We start from the raw sequence: 9,882 nt of genomic DNA, 5'->3' as shown, positions 1-9,882 counted from the left end.
TCCTCATCTGATCTATATAGATGTATATAAAAATGCACTTTTTATCTATCAAAAAGTGTTTTCCAGTGCTAAACCTTTCATCTGATTTCTAAATTACCGCATTTGTAAATTCCAAAAGCCAATATAAAGGAAGAGTAGTGGTAAAATAAGCACTTGTGGGTTTAATATGCAGATTTTTTTGTACAATTCTCCTTTAAGGGGGCGTGGCAAAAGGTGTGTCCTATGCCTGCATACTTTTGCTGATAGGTGTCCCTCATTCCTATCTCAGAAAGTTGGAAGGCATGCTTGCAGGGGCCCCAGTGCACTACTTTGCACAGGGGCCCATGATGCTGACCCTGATTGGAGTGGCTAACTAAATGCTATTTCAAGCAGCAGAAGTGGATATCCCCCCCCCCCCCCCAGCTCTCTTGGGCTCTCCCGTCTGGCACATTCATTGGCTGTCTGGAGACCCATACAATGCGGGAATCGGCTTTGATTGAGTCACCGCTATGGTAATCCAGAATTGTTGACATGCCATCACTTACCTGGCTATCAACGGCGCCCTTTTTTGAAAACTGAAAGTATTCAAAAACTTTGATCTTGGCGTTTTGAATGCTTTCAAGTGCAAAGGAGGGATTTGGGGTCTTATAGACCCTAGATCCAGCCATAAAGAGTACCTGTTCCTGTCACAAGGATGCTTACATTCATTGTGACAGCAATAAAAGTGATAAAAAAAGAAAATTAAAGCAACAGTGTAAAAATAAAAAAATAAATAAAAAAAAATGTAAATAAATTAATAATAACAAAAAAAAAAAAGTCCCCGTAACAAAGGTGAGCGCTTGTGTCAGTCCCACATGCACGCAAACAGCGATCGCATGTGAGGTATCGACGTGAACCTCAGATCATAAGCAGCCTGTAAAGGCTTTTACAGCATTACCTATGGAAAGTAAAATTGACGTTGTTTCTTGCCGCTGTGTAGGCGTGCGCAATTTTAAAGCGTGACATGTTTGGTATCTATTGACTCGGCGTGACATCATCTTTTATATTTTACCAAGAAAAATTGGGTTATGTCAGTTTTTTTGCATAAAAATTTTATGCCTTTTTATGTTTTTTTTTTTTAACTTTGTCTTTTTTTCCCCAAAAATTGCGTTTGAAAAAACACTGCGCAAATACCATGAGATAAAAAAAAAAAATGCAAAACCCATCAATTTATTCTCTAAGGCCTTTGCTTTAAAAAAAATATATAACGCTTGGGGTTCTAAGTAAATTACTAACAAAATAAAAGCGTACACAGGTATGAGCTGACGCGCTCTTCACAATCTACCGTTGTTTTTTTGTTTTTTTTCTACTTTGGCGCAAAATTAGCAATCTGCATGTGATGGAAAAAAACTTTCAACTTTTTCTAAACTTTCCATGGATAGTTCCTTATGTACTTAAACTGTACTTTTTCTCCCTTTGAGCATTCGAATCCCATCATGCAACGGGCCAGGATCTCCGTAATCTGTCAGGTTGGAATGTGTTTCTTTCTCCTTGTGTCCCAGATAAGAACTGGAATGTGGGAATGGAGGAAACCAACCACAAAAAGGTGAGCTTCACCGTTTTATTTCATTTTATTGACGCTCTCAGCGACTCTTGGCAGCCCTGCAAACCTTTTTATGAACCGAGAGAATGTTCATAAAAGGTATAAATTTACTATGAAATAGTCGTTGTTGAGGATAAAACGTGGTTGTGTTTAAAGTGCAGATTGGGGGAAGGGGGTGATTGATTTTTATTTTTTTTTTTCTTGAACTTCACAAGAGGTTTAGCAGACTTTTCGTTGTGTTAAAATGTTTTCCCGCTTGACTTGGATGTTATTTTAAAGCTTAAAAATGGGACATGTGGAGTAAATGTAAAAAGTGAAGGGTGGACATAAAAGTGAAGAGGCTCACTTTTGGAAAACCTGGTCCACTATATTAATATTAATCGTGTAATATGATTTGTATTTTATTGGTTTTTAAATGTGGGGTTTTTGACCAATGTTTGCTTAGGAATAAAAGGTAATTTTAATATTTTTGTACATAACAGTTGAATTTTGATGTTCGCGAGTTGTGTATCTCTATTAAATAGTAGAGGGGAACATTACATTATTATTATTATTATATTATTATTAATATTATTATTATGTTAATATTATTCTTAATTATTTTAAAGCTTCAATATTTCTGTTATCATCCATAGAGACTCTTAATATTCTACTTTTTTTCTTTCTTTTTTTTTTTTTTTTTCTTTTTTATTGCTAGCTAGGTTTCTTTGTTCTTTATAAGGTTAAACGCAGGCATTTTTTTTTTTTTTTTTTTTTTGTATCACTTAAGCAAACTGTTGACGAGACTTATTCAACGTTTCGTTCATTTACTGTCTCCATCTCAGTTTCACATCATTGTGGTACTTTTCCCAAAACTTTATTCATTGTTCAGTTTCTTCTATTATCAAACTATTCAAAACTTTATATTAAAATCTTGGTCAATAGCGTTACCCTCTATAAAACAGGCATTTTTTTTATGCTTTTTTTTATTTTATATTGCATAATATAACAAAAAAATATATATAACAATAATATATTATAATAGAATATAAAAATAATCTAGGAAAATATATTAACATAATAATATAAAAATAATGTAATATAATATAAAAATAATGTAATATAATATAAAAATAATAATAAAATATCATATAAAAATATAATATAATAGGATATAAAAATAATATAAAAAAATGAAAAAAATAAACAGTATAATTAAGTATAATTTAAAAATAATATATTATAATAAAATAAATCTTCGTTTAACATTAGTATTGTTAGCTAGGCTTTCTTTGTTCTTTATAAAGGCTAAACATAAGGTTACGCCATTTTATTATTTTTATTTATTTTATTATTTTTAAAAATCTACAATTAAATGTAATAAAATATAATATAAAAATTATATAATGAAATATAATATAAAAATTATATAATGAAATATAATATAAAAAATATATATATTATAATAAAATAAATCTTCGTTTAACATTAGTATTGTTAGCTAGGCTTTCTTTGTTACGCCATTTTATTATTTTTTTAAATCTACAATTAAATGCAATAAAATATAATATAAAAATTATATATAATAATATAAAATTATATAAAAATAAATCTTCGTTTAACATTAGTATTGTTAGCTAGGCTTTCTTTGTTCTTTATAAAGGTTAAATATAAGGTTACGCCATTTTATTATTTTTATTTTATTATTTTTTTAAATCTACAATTAAATGTAATAAAATATAATATAAAAATTATATAATGAAATATAATATAAAAATTATATAATGAAATATAATATAAAATAAATATATATTATAATAAAATAAATCTTCGTTGAACATTAGTATTGTTAGCTAGGCTTTCTTTGTGCTTTATAAAGGTTAAACATAAGGTTACGCCATTTTATTATTTGTATTTATTTTATTATTTTTTTTAAATCTACAATTAAATGTAATAAAATATAATATAACAATTATATAATGAAATATAATATAAAAATAAATATATATTATAATAAAATAAATCTTAGTTGAACATTAGGATTGTTAGCTAGGCTTTGTTTTTTATATGGTTAAACACAGTCAGTTTTTACTCTTTTTTTTTTTTTTTTTATTGATTTTATATTGTATAACAAAAAATGTAAAAATAATGTAATGTAATCTAAAAATATTATAATAAAATAAAACATAACCATAGTATAATAAAATCTAAAAACAATGTAATATAATACCCTCTAAAAAAATATAATAAAATCTAAAAATGTTATAATATCTAAAAATGTTATAATAAAATCTAAAAATAATATAATACAATATAATATAAAATTTATATTATAAAATATCATCTAAAAATAATATAATAAAATATACAATGTAATATAATATAAAATAATATATTATAATAAAATAAATCTTAGTTGAACATTAGGATCATTAGCTAGACTCTTTGTTCATTATGAGGTTAAAACAACACAGGCAGCTTTTGCAACATTTTATTATCTTTTTAATGGATTTTATATTGTATAATATAACAAAAAAATAGAATCTAAAAATAATGTAATATAATACAATATAATGTAAAAATAATATAATAAAACCTAACAAACATAATAAAATCTAAAAACAATGTTATATAATATAAATATATATATATAAACAATATAATAAAATATAAAAAAAAAAATCTTTTATAATAAAATAAATCTTAGTTATTCATATTCAATATTTATATGACAATAAGGCTTTCTTTGTGTCTGCATGGGCTGGAAAAAATCCTCTGATGTGAATGAGGTGCACAAGGGACGCCCCAATAATTCATGCCTCTGTCAGGCTACAAGTGGCCATATAATTGCACATACTAATGAAGTATAAAAAAAGAAAAAAGAAAAAAAAAGGAAAAAATAGAGAAGCATTGTCCTACCTATGTACAGCCTAGGACAGTGATGGCGAACCTTGGCACCCCAGATGTTTTGGAACTACATTTCCCATGATGCTCAACTATACTGCAGAGTGCCTGAGCATCGTGGGAAATGTAGTTCGAAAACCTCTGGGGTGCCAAGGTTCGCCATCACTGGCCTAGGAATTAGGATGGAGAGCAAAGGCATATTAGTGGCATGTATTCCTTTAACCGGTGTCAGTGCCGCGGTGGGCATTCCAGCCGGAGCAGAAGACTGAAAATGGCTCACTGTTCACGTGTTCATGTAATTTCCTTCCCAGGTCATCCAACAGAAATAAATAACTACCAGTAACAAAAGGTGAACCACCAGCTATCAAAATAAAATGCAGTGTATGGTATGGCACAGTGATGGAAAACCTTGGCACCCCAGATGTTTTGAAACTGCATTGCCCATGATGCCCAACTACACTGCAGAGTGCATGAGTATCATGGGGAATGTAGTTTCAAAACATCTGGGGTGCCAAGGCTCACCATCACCGCTATAGCAGTGCCAGTGGACCAAAACTAAAATTGCATGTAGTCTAAAGAACTATGGACAAGTATTATGGGGTAGCAATAATTGGACACTATAAAAGTATTTAAAAAAATTGTTAAAAGAATGAGAAAAAAAATGAAAGAATATGAATTTGAAATAAAGTAGGCTTGTTTTAATTGCTCAAAATAGATTACAGCGCACACATACAAAAATTACATTTAGATCCTGCAAGGCTATTTAAAAACACCTGAACATATTAAAAAATATGGGGATTTGGTCACACTATATGGTCATATAGTGCTGAGCCCACTTACCTCGTCACCAATTATCAGTGGGTCCTACACTAATAATAGAAAGAGATCCTGCATCTCAACCATGGGAGAGACACTCCTTTTTATGGGAGAACTGAAGGGACTTGAATGTAAATGCATTTTTAGGGTGTGCCCCCCCCCCCGTATGATTGTGTATGTTGTTCTAATTGATGTCTGTGTGTCAGCTCGGTAGATGCGCCCTCTACATTGGTCCTGTTTATCAGTGAAAAATACTAAGCCGCGCTTAACTTATACAAACAACTAATTGTGCAAAAAATTGAAAATAAATGGTAAACAAAGTATAGCGACCATATGTAGATTAGTGTTACTTATAACATGCGTAATATAAAACACACCTAAAAAACTCAAAACGTAGAACTTAACCCTTGCACTATAAATTTCCGTTATATAAGCCTCTATCAGCATAAAAGAGGATAGGACAAAAACACCCAGTGTTTGAACAGTGAGTCCGTATACATGAACCTCAAAACTAATTGTTACAAGGCTGTGAATAAAGTCCTCCAAAAATAGACCACAATATTCATAAAAAATCCGCCACTCAGTCCAATGGGAAAAAGAATGTTCAATCCACCACCAGCATGCGATAAAAGACTTGTAAGAATGGATATAACTTCCAGCCAAGGGGGGATCCTGTGTCCTCCTGGTTCCACCACTCCAGTGGGGGTTGGGAAGAAGACCTGTTACCGGGCGTCTTCCTCAAAGGCCCAAAAGAGGACTCAAAAGTAGGGACATCAGAACCATAAAGGGAAAAAAACTCCAAATAGTGTAAAACCCTTTATTACTCAAGATAAAAAAGTAAAAATGCACTTACAAATGTATAGAAGAAAATAAGCCTTAAGTCCGTTGCGCCGGCCGGACGCACACAGACAGACCCGTTCTCCTGGAAGCCGTCACAAACACGAGGTGATGTATAGCGTACCGCTCAGCCCTACGCGTTTCGCAACAAAATTGCGTCATCCAGGGGCACCGAGGATCCCCCCTTGGCTGGAAGTTATATCCATTCTTACAAGTCTCGTGTGACCCTCTGTAGTGGGGGGTCATGTCTTTCTGGTAAGCGGCAAATTTTTATGAATATTGTGGTCTATTTTTGGAGGACTTTATTCACAGCCTTGTAACAATTAGTTTTGTGGTTCATGTATACGGACTCACTGTTCAAACACTGGGTGTTTTTGTCCTATCCTCTTTTATGCTGATAGAGGCTTATATAACGGAAATTTATATTGCAAGGGTTAAGTTCTACTTTTTGAGTTTTTTATGTGTGTTTTATATTACGCACGTTATAAGTAACACTAATCTACATATGGTCGCTATACTTTGTTTACCATTTATTTTCAATTTTTTGCACAATTAGTTGTTTGTATAAGTTAAGCGCGGCTTAGTATTTTTCAATTTTTGTTCTGTATTTATGTGACACAGTAAAGCCGCAGCTAAACGTTTATTCCTATAAGTATTACATAAGAGTATATATAACTCACACCTCTTTTTTTACCTTAGCGCATTTTTTTCTCCTTTTTTTCTCTGTTTATCATTGTGTCAGAAAGTTACCTACATAGTTAGTCAGGCTGAAAAAAGACAAAAGTCCATCTAGTTCAACCAATAAAAAGGAAAAAATGTAAAAATGAATAAATCATACAATCCCATATACACAATCCTATACCCACAGTTGATCCAAAGGAAGGCAAAAAATCCCAGAAAAAATTGGTCCAGTTTGCTCCAGCAGTGGAAAAATTTCCTTCCTGATCCCCCAAGAGGCAATCGGCTGATGTAAAATCCAAAATTGTGATTTGTCATCAGAAAAGCAATAGATGTGACGCGTAATATTGGATATCGTTTTTTCGATGATAAATGTCTATGTCTCACTTTGGAAAGATTTTCTCTTGCTTCCTGTTGTCTCTGCAAAACAGAGAATTCTCCCCAATAGGGGAAAAAAATACAATAAGAGTTTACCATTCCCTTCTCTGCCAAAATGAAAGTAGAACTAAAGCCAAAACTTTTTTCTATGTTGGCTAAAGGGTGGGCTAGTTTTTTTTTTTTTTTTTTTGCCATCTGTGTCTATTGGAGAGAATTCCTTTAACTTCCTGCCTCATAGCTAAAACAGAAAGTAAGAGGAAATCCCTGGTTGTCACCAGAACTAGCATCAACATTGGAAGGTTTCTCAACTGTTTGCCCTTGTACACACGGTCGGACATTCCGACAACAAAATCCGTCGGATTTTGTCAGACGGATTTTGTCCGAAACTTGTGTTACATACACGCGGTCGGACAAAGTTGGCGGAAAATCCGATCGTACGTAACGTGATGACGTTATTTCGTTACGACGGGACTACGTTCAGGCTAGTAGCCAATAGCTTTGGTCTAGGAATTTGATCTGAGCATGCGTGGCACTTTGTCCGATCGGAATTCTCTACACACAATCGGACAAAGTCCGATCGGATCATGTTGTCGGAAAGTTTTATAGCCCATCTCTAAAACTTTGTCCGCCGGATATTCCGACTGAAACAGGCCGATGGAGCCCACACACAGTCGGATTATTCGACAACACGGTCCGATCGGATATTTTCCGTCGGAATGTCTGACCGTGTGTACAAGGGCTTTCTGTTTTGGTGACCGCTCGAAATTTGGGATTTTCTTTCATTTCACTCTCAGTGATAATAGTAAGCAGGACAAATAAAGAGGGTGAATGTCCCTAATGGGGGCACAGACAGCAATAAAAACTGACAGGTGTTCTAATCCCTCTGCACTCTATCCAAAAAAAAGAAGTTCTACCTGTAGTCATACTTGCAGCTTATTTGCCAGGGATGAGCTTGGTTTGGTCCAAACCCAGAAGTTAGCTGTCACTGAGACAATGGCCTGGAGGTGGGCAATTCCGCACCCTGCATTTATACAAAGTGGCAGGAATGCTTGTAAGGACATTGAACTAATGTGGGCACTTGGCTATATTAAGTCATATTCATATATTAAGTCATAGACATTGATCTAATACGTTGGCTTCCTACAGCTGGTCTTTTCCCCATTACTGACTTACCACGCCTTCTTGTGCATTGTACAGTGGGGAAAATAATTATTTAATCCCCTGCAGATTTTGTAAGTTTGCCTACTTACAAAGAAATGAAGGGTCTATCATTTTTTATCATAGGTGTATTTTAAATGATAGAAACAGAATATCAACCAAAAATCTAGAAAAAAACACATGATACAAATGTTATAAATGGTGTTACAGTTAATAGAATAAGTATTTGATTCCCAAGCAAAAACATGACTTTGTACTTGGTGAAGAAACCCTTATTGGCAAGCACAGAGATGAGACATTTTTTGCATTTGGTTGCCAGGTTTGCATACATCTCAGGAAGGATTATGGTCCACTCTTCTTTACAGATCTTCTCTAAATCCTTAAGGTTTCTTGGCTTGTCAACTTGACGTTTCAGCTCCCTCCATACATTTTCTATAGGATTAAGGTCTGGAGAATGGCTAGGCCACTCCACAACCTTAATGTTCTTCTTCTTGAGCCACTCCTTTGTCGTCTTGGCAGTATGTTTTGGATTATTGACATGCTAGAAGATCCATCCACAGCACATCTTCAAGGTTCTGGCTGAGGAAAGAAGGTTTCCATCCAAGATCTTACAATACATGTCACGTCCATTAGCCCCTCAATGCGGCAAAGTCGGCCTGTACCTTTAGCAGAGAAACAGCCCCAAAGCATAATGTTTGCACCTCCATGCTTGACTGTATGGATGGTGTTCTTAGGGTCATAGTCAGCATTTTTCTTCCTCCAAACACGGCGAGTAAAGTTAATGCCAAAGAGCTTAATTTTGGTCTCATCTGACCACAGCACTTTCTCCCAATCATTCTCTGAATCTATTAGATGTTCACTGGCAAACTTCAGATTGGCCTGTACATATGCCTACTTGAGGAGAGAGACCTTGCAGGCGCTGTAGGGTTTCCATCCATGGCAGTGTATTGTGTTACCAGTGATTTGTTTGGTGACTGTGGTCCCAACTGCCTTGAGATCATTCAACAAGCTTCTTGTGAATGTGTAGTTCTGGGCTAATCCCTCACTTTTCTAATGATCATCCTTACCTCATGAGGTGAAATTTTGCATGGAGATCCAGACCGAGGACAATCGATGGTTAGTTTGTATTTCTTACATTTGTGAATAATCACTCCAACAGCTGTCTCCTTCTCACCAAGCTTGCTGCTGATGGTCTTGTAGGCCATTCTAGCCTTGTGCAGGCCCTGATGTCCTTTTACAGCTCTATGGTCTTGCCCATGATGGTGAGTTTTGAACGGAATAAAAGTTCTATGGACATGTTTCTTTTTTACATACAATGAGTTGTCATTAAAAGCACCTTCTTAAATTGACAGGAATAATCTGTGTACCACATACTGTAGCCCAGGGGTCTCAAACTGGTGGCCTACCAGCTGTTGCAAAACTACAAGTCCCATCATGCCTCTGCCTGTGGTAACCATGATTGTAACTGTCAGCCTTGCAATGCCTCATGGGACTTGTAGTTTTGCAACAGCTGGAGGGCCACCAGTTTGAGATCCCTGCCATAGCCAGAATTATTGTTAATTGGTAGGGCA

The 9,882-nt window shown here is 34.4% G+C and overlaps 1 protein-coding gene across 1 annotated transcript in view; it reads left to right on the top strand.

Moving 5' to 3' along the window:
* Window positions 1-1,450: 1,450 nt before the first annotated feature.
* TMEM98 (transmembrane protein 98) overlaps window positions 1,451-9,882 on the top strand; it is a 114,707-nt gene continuing 106,275 nt past the window's right edge. The window contains exon 1 of the mRNA XM_077459967.1: window positions 1,451-1,564. The gene's annotated coding sequence lies outside the window, so the exon portion shown is untranslated. The remainder of the gene's footprint in view (window positions 1,565-9,882) is intronic.

The sequence above is a fragment of the Lithobates pipiens genome, unplaced genomic scaffold, assembly GCF_037356315.1.
Source record: "Lithobates pipiens isolate NorthernLeopardFrog02 unplaced genomic scaffold, aLitPip1_a1.2 Scaffold_28, whole genome shotgun sequence".
Taxonomy (NCBI): domain Eukaryota; kingdom Metazoa; phylum Chordata; class Amphibia; order Anura; family Ranidae; genus Lithobates; species Lithobates pipiens.
This window is presented reverse-complemented; position numbering and strand designations above follow the sequence as displayed.